General features: G+C 40.3%; 1 protein-coding gene across 3 annotated transcripts in view; it reads left to right on the forward strand.

The window, feature by feature from the left end:
• Positions 1–18,682, forward strand: part of PAX3 (paired box 3) — a 201,474-nt gene that overhangs the window by 76,622 nt on the left and 106,170 nt on the right. Inside the window, exons 1-3 of one of the 3 annotated variants that reach the window (XM_039489292.1) lie at positions 12,964–13,081; positions 15,061–15,174; positions 18,259–18,329. The gene's annotated coding sequence lies outside the window, so the exon portion shown is untranslated. Of the gene's footprint in view, positions 1–12,963; positions 13,082–14,845; positions 14,941–15,060; positions 15,175–18,258; positions 18,330–18,682 lie in introns of those variants that run through there. The other 2 variants (XM_039489293.1, XM_039489291.1) reach the window with 2 other exon arrangements.

Below are 18,682 nucleotides of genomic sequence, written 5' to 3' on the forward strand. Positions count from 1 at the left end.
TGTTCTGGCTCTGCGCTAACTTTCTGCATGACCTTGGTCAAGTTATTTAAGATGGTATTTTCAAACTTGGATTAATAAACTAGGCAGCTAAATAAAAATATACCTTTGAAAACTGAGCATAGCATTGACTTGAGTAGTAGATGTGGATACTTTGCACGTAAGAAAATCAGACCGCTTTTATTTAAGTTTCTGTATGATAATTGAGATGCCCAAGTTCAGATACAAACATTTGACAGTTTTGGCTCTAACCTCTCTGTCCCTCAGTTAATCCATGTAAAATTGGATAGCAATACTTACCTCCCTAACATGTGGCTTCTAAGGCTTTATTCATTACAAAGTTTAAAGCAATTTGAGATCCTGAAATAGAAGGTGTTATAGGAGTGTATCAGGCATTATAAATAATATTAAGAATAAATGTACATAAATTAGCTGACATATTCCCCAGTAATGCTTACTGAGGAATGTCAGCTAATTTATGTACATTTATTCTTAATATTATTTATAATGCCTGATACACTCCTATAACACCTTCTATTTCAGGATCTCAACTTGCTTTAAACTTTGTAATGAATAAACAATAATTTAAAATATATACATTCTTATACAATTAAATTAGTGGATGTGATATCCATATGTTTCTAATGCAAATATAGCATTAGTTCATCAGTATTTTTATTAGTGAAGAACCCATAATGTGCAGTTTTAAACAGTGTCATATTCTCCCAGTTGGAAGCATATGCTTCATCTCTGTATTTTCTGTTCCTTCCACGAAATTATAAAAAGAAAAAGATTTTTCTATCTATATATTTGAAAATATTTCAGAGTCAAATTAAAATGGTATTGAAACACAGATAGTAGATCAGATCTATATGAATTTAGAATAACTTTGCTGATTTCAATAGTGTTACTCTGGATTTACACCATAGTAGCAAAGAACAGAATTCATCTGTATAAATCCAGTACTATAGAATCCCGGCACTATATTTGTATACTGGATTCTCTTGAAACTACAGATTACTTATGTGCTAAATCTAGCCTTGATCATATATCAATTTAAAAAAATCAAGATAAAGAAAATCCATGACTGAACTGAGGTATATTTATTACTATAACCGTCTCAGTCCCACAACTCTTATGTTTTTTCAGTGTTTTAAAAATGTTAAATATATGGGGATGGGGGATTTGAGGGGGAATTGCCTCTGTGACACTGTCTCCACAGATCCCAGACTCCAGAGAGCTGTGTGGGGTAGGAGTAGATGGACATATCCCACTTCAGGCCCTACAGAGAGTCACAATACAGCCCAGCCTGTATTTCCAGTATGTTCTATGGAAACCCTTTGCTGTGGAGATCACCTTTTAAGGAATTCTGGGGGTCAGTTGTGGCCAAGAATCAGAGCAAAGCATTACGGGTTGCAGCAAAAGCATGGAGCTTCATTTTGAATGGTTCTGGCCTACAGATTTCCTGGGCTATATGAATCCTGAAAGATCTTCAGAGTTTCTGGTCAGGCCTAATGGCCTGATGTTCGGCATGGATAAACCTCTCCCTGTCATGGACTCACCATGATGATTTCCTTGTAGTTTTCCTCTGGCTGAGCTTCCTTTTAATGATTTTTACCATGAGAGGGGGTGATCCAAACCCAAAATTATTGAAGATTGTGTGTCAGATTTTACACAAGCCTTGGAATAAATCAGTTGACTTCAGTTTAGTTTAATTTACTCCAGTGTGTCTGAGAGCAGAATCCAGCCCATAGATGTAGAACAGGGTTTCTCAAACGGGTTGCCGCTGCTGTAGGGAAAGCTCCTGGTGGGCCAGGCCAGTTTGTTTACCTGCCCCATCCGCAGGTCCGGCCGATTGCGGCTCCCAGTGGCCGTGGTTCACTGCTCCAGGCCAATGGGAGCTGCTGGAAGTGGCGTGGGATGAGGGACATACTGGCCGCCGCTTCCAGCAGCCCTCATTGGCCCGGAGCAGCAATCCGTGGCCACTGGGAGCCGCGATCGGCCGGACCTGCGGACAGGGCAGGTAAACACACCGGCCCGGCCCTCCAGGGGCTTTCCCTACACAAGTGAAGACCCCTGTTTGAGAAACACTGATGTAGAAGGCAGGGTATGCACAATTTCTAACTCTCCCCTCCCCCCAGTTAGAAATCATATAAACTGGGTTGTATTATAAACCAGAACATTTTTTAACAACTATAGCAGGTGTATTTTAAGTGGTTGAGGAGGTAGCAGACAGAACAAGGCAGGTTACTAAGAAAATAAAACAGAGCACACAATCTAAGCTTAATATCCTAAAAAAAACTGGTTACATGTGAGTTCTCACCCTAAATGTGGTTCTAATAATCTTCCCCACTATTTTATGTTGGTTTCAGCATGTTCTGAAAGTGCCAACACGATTGGGCCCCACAGGCAAGACAGGCAGGGGTACTCCTAGTTTGATGATCCCATTTAGGTGTTTATGTGTCTACGCTAAGGCAACTGTGTGCATGCTCATGGGCAGAAACTTAGGTACCTAGGGAAAATTAACCATGGAAATTCCAGCATCTAGGGATTTTAGGGCCTCCAAGGTTAGGCAGCAGCTGAACAGAGGTTTTGAGACTCTGTGTGGTACCTAAATGTTGGCCCTAAAGTGGCAGTTAGGATCTCAAGTACCTTTGTGGATCTACCCCAAAAAGCTTCATTACCCACCCTCTGAAAATCAGGCCCCTTTAGGAGCACAGGGCATAGGAACTTCCTGGGTTATCAAGACTAGTCCCCAGCTATTGCATGCAATCCTGTCTCATAATCCTCATTCATACATTCATCAAACTCCATCTTTAAACTGGTTAATTGTCCAAATCTAACTCCTCTGATAGTTAGAAACCATCTAATTTTCAACCTGAATTTATTCATGGACAGGTTATACCCATTTGTTCTTGTGCCAACATTATCCTTCAGCTTTAATAGCTTTTTTCCCACCGTGGTGTTTACACCCTGATGTATTTATAAAGAAGTCATACCTTTTTTAGTCTTTGGCTAGGCTAAACAAGCCACGCTCTTCCAGTTTCCTCTCATAAAGTAGGCTCTCTGTTTCCTTTATCATCCTAGTAGCTTTATCTGTACCAGTTCCAGTTTGACTTAATCTTTCCTGAACACGGGTGACCAGAATTGTACACAGATTTCCGGATGAGGTCTCATGAGTGCCTTGTACAATAGCATTAATTCTTCCCTCTCTCTGTTGGAAATACCTTGCCTGATATGTCCTAGGCTTGCATTTGTCTTTTTCTTCGTTATGTCATATTGATGGCTCATGAACATCCTGCCATCTACTAATACACCTACGTCTCCCTCTTTCCCAGCCATTTCCAAGTGAACTCCCACCATGTAGCAGGAGTTCTTCTCAATAACCCCTAAATGTGTGACCTTGCATTTCATACTATTAAATTTCATCCCACTTCTATTATTCCTCTAAAAGCCATCCAATTCTTGCTATATAACAGTCTGATCCTCCACTGTATTGACGATGCCTCCCAAATTTGTGTCATCACCAAATTTCATTAGCACACTCCTACTTTTTGTACCAAGGTCATTAATGAAAATAAGACCGATCTTGAGGAACTCCACTAGTAACCTCCCTCCAGTCTGATAGTTCACCTTTCAGCACACCCCATTTTCATCTCCTTTAGTTATGTCCTTATACACCTTCCTATTCTTGAACTAATTCCCATCTTTTCCATCTTAAATAATAACTTACTATGTGGTACCATGTCAAATGCTTTACTGAAGTCCAAATAGATTAGCTCTACTTCATTTTTCCTGTTCAAAAAGTCAGTTATTTTATTAAAGAAAGATACAAGATTAGTCTAACATGCTCTATCTTTGTTAAACACATGTTGCATTTTATCCCATTTTCTGTTTACCTTCATATCTTCAATTATTCCCTTCAAAATTTGTTCTAAAACTTCGTGTACTATTGAGATCAGACTAATGGGTCTTTGGTTGCCCAAATCACCTTTTTTCCCCTTTCATAAATCTAGATATGGGGGGGGGGGGCATGGATCAGCGTTCATGTCACACTTCCTGTCAGTACCCCACCTAGGCTGGGGAAGCTAATGATCCAACCAGTGGACCAAATGCAGTGAAGAATCCTGGTCACATGCCACCTGAGGCACTTTGCGCATACACTAAGAAGAAGAATATAGGTATGACATTAGCTATTCTCCAGTCATACAATACCACGCTCAAATTAATAATTTACTAAAAATAATTGCTATCAGACTTGCAATTTCATGGGCCAGTTCTTTTTGTATTCTGAGATTGAGATTATCCGGATCCCCCAATTCTCCAATTTGATCACATTAAACTCTTTGAATTTTGCTTGCACCTTGTTTCCATTTCTGTACTTTCATTCCTGTTAGCCATTCTCCTCCTGCCCCCTCCACCCCTCATTGTCATCCTTATTGAAAAGTGAGATAAAGTATTCATTTGGTTTTGGGACCATACATAGATTATCCTTAATCTGCATGTAGCGGGGTGGTTACCCGCTCCTGCCCTTCAGGGCTTAAAACAGCCCAGGAGAGGGCTGTGGCTGGGGCAGGAAGCCTGGGCTGATTGGGGGAAAGGAGACTCAGCTGTGGCCAGGTCCCAATCAGGCCCAGCTGGCTCCTATAAGAGGCAGTGAGCCAGAAGCCCACTCAGTCTCCTTCTGCCTGTAGAGGGAGAAGGGCCTGGCTGCTTAGAAGCTAGAGACAAGGTACCTAGAGTGGAGCAGGGCTGGGGAAAGGCAGAGGAGCTGGGGAGCTCTAGCCTCGAAAGCCCCAGGCTGTGGACTTGATAAAGGCCAGGACAGGTACTGGGGCTATAGAGGGGTAGCCCAGGGGTAGGCAAAGGCAGCAGGTCCATACCCCTCTTTGCCAGTGATGAATGGTGTGTACACTGCAGTCTGCCCCAGGGAGTGGGGGCTAGATGGTGACTGGCAGTAGCCATATTCTGAGGTGAAGTGGGAGTAGTGGGTTGGGGGGTTCCCCAGGGAGGGGAGACCCAGATTGGTGGGGTACTGCCAGGGGGCAACACTCCAGTTAAAAGAGGCACTGGGGTCCAGGGAGGGACACAGGGGCAAGAGGACAGGTGGATCACTGGCCTGCAGAGGGTGCTCCTGGCTGGAAGTGAGCTAATTCCCAGGAGTCATCAGCAGGAGGCGCTGCAGGGGTGAGTCCGCTCTCTACACTGCACCTCGTCCTCACTACACAGTGGCTCAAACTTCTTTTCTTGTCTTTTAAAGTGTCTCAGATTGTGCAACCAAAATCACAAGTCACTTCTGAAATTATTTTATTGGCTACATCTATGCTTTGGGAAACGATTAAACAACTATTTTCTTCTACTGATACAACTTCTTTATATATTTTGGGTCATAATGTGTATTGTAAATCCATTTGTCTCTCACATTGATGTTCTTTCTTATTTTAAGGTCCATGTTGTCCTTTGTCAGCAAGTAGCACTCAGTTTGGTCCAAAGTCAAAATTCCCAATGGAAGCAAGATTGAACCCTTACTTTGTCTAAAACAATATAAAATCTCTGGAGATTGGAATTACTGTATCTGACAAGTGATCAAAAAGATACCGAGCCACTTTCACATATATAGCCACCTTAATTAAACTCTCAAAAATACAAATTAATGTGCTTTCCCAGGTCTCTTGACTTTGACTAACTTCTTACTGAAATCAATGAGAGCTTTGCCTATATGCATACTGAAGAATATTGCCTGGATTCCTCCTGCTGACCTATAACAAATATATTCTAGATCACAGAAAGTTAATTTGTATTGCTAAAATAATTGACTGCCACAAGACACCTAAGTACATATTTGGATTAACCCCAAGTCACTTTACCACATCAGACACATGAGCAGGTCCCTACAGGTGGTTACAATATTGCATAATTAAAGCACACAGTCACACCAGATATATGCAGGTCCCTCTCATCCTACAAATATGAATGAGTCAGGAGATGTGGTTTTAGTGTAATTGTCCCTTCACCCAGTTACATCATGGTCCCAATTTGTAGTGGTGCAGGGCCCTGAGCTGCCCAAAACAGTCTGGTTATATAATACAACAGGGTTGCAAATAGGGTGACCATATGTCCCGTTTTGGCTGGGCAGTCCCTTTATAAAGCCCTATCCTGACCATCCTGACTTTTTTTTGTGAAAGTGGGCATTTGTCCCATTTGCTCTTACCAACTTGATCAGTTGGCAAGAGCAAATGGGGAAAATGCCTACTTTTGTCAAAAAGGGGGGTTCAGTGCAGAGGAACATGCGGGGGGTGATGCCAGCCCCGTGCAGGAGGAGGCAGGCTTGAGTGAGTAATGACCCCAGCCTCACGCAGGGGGCAGGCAGGACTTGGATAAGTGGCTCAGCCCAACCCTGCACAAGGAGTGGGGCTCTGGTGAGTGGCTTGGGCTAGCCCAGTGTGGGGAAGGGGCTCGGGCAAACAGCTTGCACCAGCCCAGCGGGGAGGGTGCTCAGGCAGGAGGGAAGGGCTCAGGCCACTCCCATGTGGGGTCCCATTTTCTCTTGGGCACCCTAGTTGCAAATTGTAGTGCAGACTGGATCTTCATTATAACTGAGTTCCTTGACTTCCGTGTTGTTATGTCTGCGGTCACACTGCAAATTCTCCTTCTCTCTGTTATATTTGAGCCATTTATTTGAGCCATTTAGAAATCGGCAGTATTTGGAAGAGGTGGTCACAACAATGGACATACAGCCCTCTGTATGTATGTAGGAAGATATATGTAGGCATGTATGATCCTTGATGCACAAGTGATATTCATTGGTTTGCTTTAAAGAGATAGACAAAGACTGGGGCTCAGTTTGGTGTGTGTTTCCTATTACAATATGATCTGAAACTGTCCCTGCAACTTTGATGCAGAACTGGACCCAGGCTTATTTTTCAGATGTAGTTCAAATGCAGCATCTCTTCATCCCATCTTTCTCTCCTATTTAGCATGTTGTGTAACAAAAACAAAGATTTTATTTATTTTTCCTTTAACTTTTTATATCCAGTAAAACCTCTGAACTTCCATAGTACAATTTTTAAGTTTTATTTTCTTTGTTATTTACAATGGTTGAAATTTGCAACAATTGTTCATTTGGGGGAATCTCAAGCAAGCAAAACTCCACGCTGTCATACAGAGAGAACTATTTACATTTTAGAGGTATAATTAGTCCCTTTATGACTTACAAAACTGTGAAGGGAAAAGTTAACTTAGCTTTAGCGCCACATTTTAAATAAAACTTTTTTGATTAGCGGGCAATATTAGTCCATGACAAACTATTTTTCTTGTATCTGTTGGAAACTCATTAAAAAAATTGGGTGGAATTACTTGAAATAAATATAATAAAAACCCTACTCTTACCTCTATTCAGGTAGTGAACATGGTTATGTTTTCAATACCCATTTACATCCTCTCTTATGTATTACTGCAATAGACAGATGAAATGGGAAATGTGTTCCATGCTAGTGATGCTTGAAATGATTTCTACTTCACTTCTGAGGGAGAGGGAAGAGTAGGAGAGTTTTTTAGGTTAAGATCCATATAAGTATTTTTAAGGATGGTAATTTAGTCACATTCCAACAGCCATGGGTCAGGTGTGTATCTTTTATCTTCACTCTGCAATATTGTTTAAAAACTTAAGCAGCACAATCATGAATTTCTTACTTAGTTTTTACTCAGGCAATGAGAGTTTTGCTATTGATATCAATGGAAATTTTGCTTGAGAAAGGATTAAGAACATCAGGGTTTGACCCATATCCTGAGCATTTGAATAGTAGATTAATGCATTTACCTGCCATTTTGGGAGTCTCCAGATTATATGCTGCCATCTGAAAATAAATCTGAAGGCGCTATCTTAAATAGACTCAACTTCTGGGGATGAGCTTGCTGTGAAAATCTAAATAGAAGTATGTATCTCACAAAACCATTATGTGGTTCATCGTCACTGGAAGCCTTGGCTCAAGGAATAGCAAATGAGCCATCAGGATGGCAGGGCCTTTGCAGAGAGAACTGTGTTAGGAATCTTGTACTGCATCTGTTCATATTATTTGTGACTCACACAAGCAATATTAGGTCAGAGTCAGCAAAACACTTAAGCACATGCTGAAATCCATCTCCACTCAACAAAGCACTTAAGCACCTGCTTAAGTTCCATTGAAGTTACCTACTTAAGTAGTTGTGTTTAACAATCTTGCAGGATCAAGTCCTTAATTCCTTATAAAATTCACAACTCTCTACCCCCAACCTCCAGAAAGAATAATTGAGGTGTATTGTATAAGGATGAAAAGTCTTGCTACCTATATAGTAAATGTGGTGTTTACTATGTTCAAAAGAGAGGCAAAACATAACTCCTGAAAGCAAGCGCTTTGCATTTTTAGTGCCCCTCTTTCAGCTAATAGGGAAAGGAGAGAGACAGGTGCACACAGATTCTTCCAAAGTTACTAATGAAATGAATAGGTGAAGTAACCAGCACTGGATTCTGAATAGATGTTGCCGGTGCTCTCTGCTGGCCAAATAATAAATAAAACAATATTTCATAGCATCTGGGCCCAACCCTCCAGCCTCTGGGATTTTGCCACTTATTCTAATGGGTTCAGAATCAGCCCCCTTTTCTCAGAAAAATGTACGGTAGGTTATCTCTACTTTTACTAAAAAAAAATCCTGCTCTCTGGGTAAAAAGGATGAGAAATGGGGAAAACTATTACATTTAAATTTCAATCTTCTTCCAAAGGGAAAGAGGTGTGTTCTGAGATCAGAAATGCAGGTGAAACTTGGGGGTTGTTTTTTAAATTAGCTGAGGGGATTGTCTTCTGTGAAAAGCTGAAATCACAAATGAGAGCAAACCTGATCCAGTCAGCTCAGGAAGTAGAAAGTCCAGCAACAAAAATCCAGTTGTCTGGATTACAGAATTAACCCTTTAAAACGGGTGCTGCACAAGCTGGACTTTCTACTTGCTGAGCTGACTGGATCAGGTTTGCTCTCGTTTGTGACTTCAGCTTTTCACAGAAGACAATCCCCTCAGCTACTTTAAAAAACAATGGTGTGTGTGTGTGTGTGTGTGTATATATATATATATATGTGTGTGTGTGTGTGTGTATACACACACAAGAAAAAAAATGCTCCACATTAGCAAATATCTTGTGTTGTACTTTTAGGATGATCAAAGCATTATTTGCTTTATATATTAATATTAAAGTTATGAAATGTTCTCTTATGGTATTGCAATTATTTTGGGTGGGGAATGAGCTCCTATACTATAACATCTATGTAGCATACATTAGATGTTCTGAACATTCTAAAACAACCACATAAGGTGTTAGTCAAAAGTGACAGTATCACTTTGTTATGGCTCTGAAATATTCCTTGGTCATATAAATAGTTTGTTTATATCTGTGATACCCATGATCAATTAAATATCTAAATACCCAGGAAAAGGGGAGAGAACAAAATATCTGTGATCATTCCTGGTTACTACTGTTCCCTACAATTCCGGTTTTAAAAGGCAACTTGAGTAAGTATGGTGGCCCTTACAACGAGCAAGCACTCTTTTCAGATGAACATAGAGGTTCCTTCAGTAGAGGAGACATCGGGCCTGATCCCATTGATATTAATTGCGCCAAATACCCTCTCAGTGCGAGGAAGATCCGACCCTCAGTCCGTGTCTGAGAGCAACTCAGCCCAAACTAACTCTTCAGAATAATATTTGGCAGCAGCGGGTTTCTTCCTCATATCAGGAGGCCTTTTCCCCCTTTGTTCGAGCTAAAACGGTCTGAATCTGTTGCGGGGGGAATAGGTGTGATGACAAGTCGGACGCGTTAGAAGAGCTAGAGCCAGAGGAGAGAGATCTGTTTAGCAGAGAAGGGGGTATTTTCTAGTTGGTCGTTTCATCGCTGTCCATTCTGGAGCAGGACGTCAGAAAGAATACCAGTGAGTGGCTTTCTTGTAGACTTTTCCTTTAGTTTTAACTCCCTTTCATGATGTCTGTTGCTTCTTCTTTTCTTGTGGTCTCCCATTCAGTTGTACTAAAGTAAACATTTTCAATTACTTCTTGATTTAGAGCCCACGACCCCATGTGGGTTGTTTTTTTTTATTTAGTTTTACCTATGTGGATTCCTACACACAGAGAGAGAGAGACAAACAACTAAGATAACAGGAATTAATGAACACATTACTTTCTTTGCACAGAGTATATATTCTGTGTTTGGGTTATTAAATGCTGTCAATATGCGATCCAAGTATAGTCCTATTAAAAGGTTCCTTGTATATTTCCCCTTCCATAAAAAAGAATCAGACTTTTAGCTGCCAGTCTGCGTCGTGATTTTGTAATATATCGCAGAAGAAATCCCGGTGCCAGCTGCAGTCAGGGGGTGACGTCCTGGGCCGACTAAAGTTAATGGCAAAGCTCCCATTGACTTCATAGGACCAAGATTCCACCCAACAGGCCGAAAACTTTCAGTTACGCCTAGTGCCAGTCCATACAGGGTCAGATTCTGATCTCAGTTATAAGCAGTGACCGCAAAAAAATTAAAAGCGGTAGAAATGAGATCAGCCAGTATCCTTCACGTTTGCCAAACACTAGGGAACAACTGCAGCGGTAACACTCTGCTTTAGACTATTTACTTGGCGTCTAGTCTAGACTATCTCCTGCTCTGTCCGAACTGTATACTGTGCCACTCAGGGAGAATGAAGCAACTTTGTTTTCGCGGTGTAAAACTGCAGCAAGCTCATATCCATCCTGCATATCGAAGTGGTCTTTTCTTTTTCTGTTCTAAATCGATTTTTATCCAGTTCATCTTTAAAAGAATAAGTGGTGAAATCATATAGCTGTAGGCGACATACAGATTAATGAATTCAATGTCCCTGATAGAAAGACCGCTTTCCTCTTCGAATTTCTGCCTGTGGCATGTCATAGAAAAATCGTTCCTGTACCAGTATAACATGGCAGCGACTCTTTCAAATGAGGGGTTGCAAACTCTTTTAGTACCTATTACCTGTTGGAAAACCTGGCATGCTTAAACATGGATTTAAGCTAAATTAGGCATAGGTAAAAAGAGCCAGATGTATTCCTCGTGTTTCTTTCGCTGTTATGAAAATCACTTGTTCTGAATACAAACGCATTTGATCAAGCCTCGAGTGTATAATGCTTTGTTGCAATAAAAACCCTCTTGAAGTCTACTGCGATACCGAAAGAATGAATCGTCATTCCGGGTGTTACAATTAATAGGAAAGCGAGTAACAAGGATTAGAACGTTCATTTCAAAATGCCATTGTTACAGCTTCGGGTGGATGTTGATTAACATTTTTCGTCCATACATTTCTCGTTTGTATAGATGAAATCCTGTTTGCCAGATACAGATATATAAGGCTGGTGCGGTAATCTACAACATACCTGTGGTATGAAGTGAAAATGTCCTTGATTTCCTGATTTCCTCACTCCCCCCCCCCCCCGCCAGACTAGTCAAAGTTCAGCTCAACTCCATCTTTTTAAAATTCTAATTCCTCCGATTTATTTGCAACCAACCATTCCTCCTATTTTCCTTGCTGGATTTACCTTGCAGTTTCACCCACATGAAGAATGCCATCAATACCAGTAGATAGTGAGATTTTACAATGCTTCTGCTGTTTGTCCAAAGGTTGCCTTTCCTCCCACTAAGTACGACGACAATGCAGATGGAATAAATAACAACGCAACAGGTTTTTATTTCAACATCCTGCCCCTTTAATACTTGCTTGGGATAAATTAGACTTCGTTGGACGTATTTTTCTGTAAAAATACGCGCAACTTATGAAATAAATTGGATCTCTTCAGAGAGTGCTTTCTGGAGCAAATCTTTCCTCCACTCCAGGGTGCAAAAGCAATAAAATAAGATCCTTTAAAACAGAGAGCGTTTGGACAGCAATTTCAGGGTTTCCAGCGCATGGATCCCATTACAGGCTAAGCAGAGACGTGCTCTCCCTTAACAGTTTTTAAATGGAGGGGGGATATTAACACTATTCTCTACTCGTACCTATCAGCAATAAGATAATAGATGCACCTCTATACTCACCCCAAAAGGCATTTATTATTATTAAGTGGTAGCTGTAGTATCGTTTACTGGAAGATCTGGTAATAATCAGAAAGGTGAGGAGTTAGTGAAATACATGTTGCATTTATTGCAATTTTAAAAAAAGATTCTAGAAAGAGATTGGTCCTGTCATTTGTAGGGTTAAGTGTTTCAGGGCTCTTTCAATAATAATCCCTCTCAGCTACATGGAATCGGGTTTCACAATGAAGACAGAAATATTGACAAGGAATCGACTCCCAGATTCGTTTCAGTCATTGTTCCAGTAGCTACCTCTGCCAGGCAGCCAACAATTACATGTCCTTTTGCTGAAGAAAAGGGGCTCTAACAGAACTTAGAGCTACAGTAAATCGTCTTCTCACTACTCTTATTAACCTTTATTTCTCAATCCCTGTTGACTGGAAGCCGTGAAGCCAGGTTCAATGGCGTTTCTTCGCAGTGTCCCTGAGAACAGAATATTGGCCATATCAGCATAAAGTGAAGACACACATTTATATTCTGATAAATCCAGCTCTCTCCCAATGACACCTGGCAATAACAATAGAGTCATATTAGATCAATTGAGAATTTAGACAATTATTCAGTCTTCTTTTATTTTATTTCCTCCTTTTCATGGTAAAAGTGTAAACACTGGATTTGGTCCAAATGTGCTCCATTGATACCATATTGTACTGAGCTCTACAGATGAAAAAAATATACCTCCTTCCCCCACCATCACAATAAATAAATAAATAAACTCAGCATTGCCTTCTGGAACCAGCTGCCTCTGATTCAGATGGACTCGATTTTAAATTGAATTAAAGGTGTTCTCAGCATAAATTCAGTCCTCACTTTACCCCTCGCGCGCACACAAATGCCATGGCCCAGTGTGAAAATATTTCCTTTTACAAACAGCTGATCATTCTATTTCCATTTTTGAACGTCCTTTCACCCCACTCCATGTGCTGATCTCTTTGTACACCTGCCGCAGCCTCGCGCTCCCCCTGCCCCCAAAGGTAAGTGTTTTATAGCTCTCTATTCAAAAACGAACTTGCTATTTTACAAACACCTTTTAATTTCGTGAAAACAACTAACTGAAAAACTGGAGCAAAGACGGCGCTGAGACGTGTGGATGCGACATAAAAGCGATGGAATAAACTTCAAAGGTTTCAGTGGTGACTTTTGCACCCTTTATTTATGTGCCTATTAATGCAATATCCATCAAGTAGATATACATCTTTATCCTTTAAACTGATATGCTGGGAATCAATTAGATATGCAGATTACATTTCATAAGTTTCCAAATGTTAATCTTCCTGGCCCTTTGCTGTTAATTTTTTCTCCAACTAGTATTATGTTTCGGAAAAAAAATGTCCTTCAAACAATTAATCTTTAGGCTACTTGTCTCCAAATCTTTACTAAGGCTGAAGGCAAGAAGGTTCTCTGGAGTTTGGGTCCCTTTTTGGTCACGTTTCTCCCAGACAGGACGAAGCAAAGGGGGGACAGTGTGTCCGCCAATGGATACCACAGAGGTAATCTTTATATGTTTGATATTTTACTAAGCTTTCGTGGAGCTGTTAACCCAGCATGGGGATTTTTAAAACCAGACCATACCCAACCACTCCAAAGGGAACATGTCACTTTGTAATTCTTTCACAGACATGTTGTCTCTTGCAACTTTCTCCCCTTGCTTTGCACTGTCTTGAACAGAGATGAACAATACTTTAGAACATACACACACTTCACAGCTAGGGGCTTTCCAGTGCAGCTCTTTGTAACGTGTAGAAAAACAACGATGTTGCTGTTGGTTGGTACTGTTGTGTTTTTTAAGATTTATTTTCTTCTCGAGAACGGGGAAAGTCTGTCAAGTCTTTGATTTCTCTTTCAGCCCAATTGTAAATCTAAACGATGCTTCCCTGTGTCGTTTTTCGTGCGCACTGCTATGGATATTCCTTTGGTTAGCGTTATGGTGTTACTGTCTGAAGCCTATAAAATGCAGATACCCTGGTGCGCGTGTATTTGCTATGGCAATTGCCTAATTCTAGAACCAGAGGGAAGTCCTACATTTCCTATCTCATCCAATAGTCCACTAATCATTACCTTTTGCATAGGATAGCATTTATCTTCCCCTGGGGACCTTTCATTTTTATTTCTCACTTAGAACCAGATTCTGCCACATTTACCTACCTTGAATAGTAGTTTATTCCACAAGTAAATATCAATGAGATCATTTATAAAGTAAATTTCTACTATCATGCGAGTAACAGCGTCAGAATCTTGCTCTAAATTGCCTTTTCTTTTTATTTGTAAATAGCAACAGTTGTTGCATACCGTTTGCTGCAGTTTTTTTTAAGGGAAGAGATTGGATTATGAATAGTTTTAGCTGGTTTGTTAGTGAAATTTGTTGGTAGATTGTAGCTCAACATTTCACTCCACGTTACACCATGTGTCACATTATGTCTGATCTATCTATCTATATGTGATGGAAAAATATGTAGTCCAAAGTGTGAGCCAAACAAATTTTGAACATTCTTACAATACGAATCCCAAATTACTGGTCTCTCTTTGAAGTTCATCTTCAGTAAGGTTTTATAGCTTGCGTAACGTGTCCTTAATTCTGTTCCAAAAGAGTCGATATTTGTTCAACTGAGCTTGCTTCTGATTTGTTACAGCACAAATATACGATTCTATCGAGTAAAATGTATTCCCTTTACCAACAGGCAAACACTTTCAGTCGAGGCTTCTAATTCTTAATGTATCAGAATAATGTCCAAGATCAAAGTGCATCCTTTCCTCTGTGAACCTTAGCTTCTCCTTAGCTAACCACAGAAAATCCTCAACACCTGGTTTGGAACATCCTCAAATCAAGGAAAAGGTGCATCCTTTATCCAAGATATATGGTTGCAAACTTCCAAAGCAGAAATTCACTACCTGAAAACAAAGCACTCTCTGTGCCCAGAGTTATGCTTTCTTTTATTTTGTCTGTTATTACTAGATACACAAAAAGAACAAAACAACAGGCATGGGCGGAGAGGGAGCGCACAGGACTCTTTCCTACTAAAAATCGACCAACAAAACCAGCAGCAACAACAAAACCTTCAAGCTTCAGGTATGGTAGAAACCATCACATTCCTTTTTGTGAAAAAATTGGCCGCATTCAAAATCATCCGGACAGAAAGATGTCTTGCTCCTTTATGAGCAATTTAGAACTACAATTCCACATATGAATTTGTCTCTAGAAATTATTGCCTGCTTTGCAATCCAATATACTGTCAAAAATATCAACTAAACACAAAATGCAGAATGGAATCTACCTAACGGATTCTTTCTTTCTTTCTTTCTTTCTTCAAAACATGGTCCAAAATTAATTAACACTTAGGATAAATTTTGCCACCGTGGAAGTAGTTGTATGGTGAATTCACGCTAAACAAGCTTCATGATAAATAGGAATAATAGCAATTCACACTGCATTTGGAGAGCCTCGACAACATTATAATTGATTTTTGGTAATAGAAGAGAAAACAGTACTGTTATCATTCATAAATAATTGCCTCTGTTCCTAATAGCTCTAATTTTCACTGCCCATTTGATGTGCTGCAGGTTTAATATAGAGCATTTACTAATCCAATTAAAAGTGCACCTGGCCTGGAAGGGCTTTGTAATTAGCAGGAGTATTTTTAGCTATTTCCACTAGAAAACCGTGAAATCCTCTCTGCTGGACTAAAGACTCTAATATGGGAGGCTAGGCATTCATGCCTAATCATTTTGCCTGGAAGTTTAACAGAATATGAGGGACTATTTCGACTTCTGTGACATTGATATCCACGAGCCAGAATCTGCAAATTCAGGCAAAACTCCCAGGGCAAGTGGGTTTTAAATCTTTTTCACACTTTGTAGATTTGATCCTGTCCCATTCGAGTCAACGGGCATTTTTATATTGTCTTGAGTGGGAAGCAGGATAGAACCTGGTGTCTATAAATATCCGGAAGGGCCCGATCCTCTCCCCATTCAAACCATGGAGCACTGCCATGGATTTCAGTGGCGGCAGGATCGGGCCCCGAGTCAACGAAACATTTTCATTTCCCTCCTACAAAGCACACGGGTGTTATATGCGATCTGAGCGAGCGGGTGGCTCCACTTTTTATGCTGACCATATAATTTGTGAATGAAAAATGCCACCAGAGAGGAACTATAGCAAGTAAAGAGACAGCATGTACATTACCCTTGAAATGCTGTATTGCCTTTACTTCATATGAATGGAGCGTCTTGTTATTCTTCTTTTCCTTTCTATTTCGCAACTTTCTGGTTTGTCGGGCAATTCTGAATCCCCGTGAACCCGCTTAATTGTGTGCCATGAAAGAAGCGTCTGATTGAATGAGAAAGACATGTATATTCAACAATTTTCCATGCATGATATAGAAAGATTGGGTCTCTTTCCTACCATGGGAAAATATACAGCCATATGACTTTGAGGTGCAAAAGGCACTAAGATCTATAACATGCTCGCCCCCCTTTCCCCTCCCTCCATTTCTAGAAAATAAATCTGTTTCTTGGAAAACACTGCCGGGACTTAAGCTTGCAGAGGTTTCAAACTGCACGCAGGCTTGGGGCGGTGTTGCTCACAGGAGATCACTTTTTAAGCCTGTGGGCCCTAAAGGGTACTCGTTTTCCAATTACAAGCTCCGACTCCAGCCAGCCTCTCTCTGCTTGGGCTCAGACTCACTTAAACGGAACCCAGACATTGCGGAGAGAAGGGGACTAATGTTTCTGGTACAGAGGCCCAATTTACAGAGGCTGGCACAACCACAACAGCCACAACTGGTTTCCTTGCTAGGAAAGGGGCCTGGCTAGGCAGGGAAAATGAGAGGAGAGTTTTACCCTGTGGTCCCTGAAGTGGCTGGGTGGGTATCAAGCCCAGTTTAGTTTGCCATGAACAGTGACCGTTCTATATCAAGCCAGAAAAGGCAGCGAATGTCACAGAGGAATAAAGAGTATGTTAGTTATCGGTAGACAGAGAACATCCAGCGATTTACTAGCAATGTGTTTGGTCAAATAACCCTTTTAGCCAATCCATTTCGCATCCCCAACTTGCACGCAGAAGGGTAGTGACTTGAGCTAGTTTCTACACTAACACCAAATCATGGGCGAGGGTTGTATGAGGTAAGTGGAAGTTAAACTTCTGGGCTCTAATTCTATAGTACTGGCTTTGAAGTCAATGGCAGAAAACCCCTTGACTTCAACGTGAGCGAAATCGGCCCCTGAACACTAGATTTTACCGAAGCAATGACTTTCAGCAAATGCATAGCCCAAGAGGGCCTGGGATTCTACCTATCTCCCGAGAACAGCTGTGAAGCTATCAGGAGTCACCACTAAGTCATATACACTCACGGGGCAGTGACAAAAGGAAAAAATAAACATACTGTGGGGAAATGAAACAATGTAGTTCACTCATTTAACACCTATCATTGAAGTGCAGCTACTATCAGTGAGTTACCACCGTCTTATTTCTAAAACAGAGAGTGGTACCATATTATATCGTGTATGCATGGATTCCTATATCATACTACACACTTAGGTTCCAGATTCAGGTGTCAAAATTATTGTGCTGTACTTCATCAGCAATGTCGCAATAACATATGTATGCACTTTCCGGTTTCAGGTCTCTGTAATATACAACTGCTGGTGAGGTCACTACATTAAAATCCTGTATGCTATGAAATATTGTAATCTATTTGCTAGTGAATATCTTAATCCGCACGCACACACTTTTAGCTCTAGAGTTTTTTTCAAGCACGATTCAACTTTTAAAACTAAGTAATATATTTCCTGCATATTCATTCTAGGAATCTAAAATTAAATGGCAAATCATGTGGCCTAAATTAAACTTTTGGAAACTTTCTAGACAAGCTACACATTTCAATGTTAAAACATCTTTATATTAGCGTGTGCATTAAAAACATGACCACAGGTGCCTATTGTAATGTATGGGGAATATAAATAGCTATGAAAAAAACCACCAGAATAATTTGATAAACAACATTTCTCCAGTTTTTTTCAGATGCAGCTGCAGTTTTCCTCTAAGTATTTTAGGTATACATAATAATTAAGATACTTTGATAGTAGAAAAATATATAAAATAGTTTTAAATATGCAAACTTTTATTAGTAACCTGTTTTCTTTTCTTTTTTTAAAGGTTTTCCTACCGGCTCTGTTCCCAAATGTCGGAGTCCAGAGAAGTTTAATAATTTTTATATGATGCATTTTGTAAGTGATCTAGTTTATTTTCTTTTCTTTCTGATATGCAGGGTCTGAGAGCGCAGAATCAACAGCCTGGAACCTCGTAAACATCTAGGAGGCAGATAACTAATCATTATGGCATTTGCGTGACTCTAGTTTAAATTACTGTCTATTTTTTAATGATGATAGCATCGATGCAGGGCTCTTTCTTCAAATCTTCCACTCTAAACTACCTTCATTTTGCTGCCTAAAACTCTTTTTTTTTACTGTGCCCTTTAGTTTTCACTGAGTAAAGTCTGAGACCTGTGGCTTCTTGGTTGTTTATTTTATTTTGCGGGCTGATTTAGCTTATTAGTTATACATTTTGAAACTACCATTAA

Source organism: Mauremys reevesii, linkage group 9, assembly GCF_016161935.1.
Source record: "Mauremys reevesii isolate NIE-2019 linkage group 9, ASM1616193v1, whole genome shotgun sequence".
Lineage (NCBI taxonomy): Eukaryota > Metazoa > Chordata > Testudines > Geoemydidae > Mauremys > Mauremys reevesii.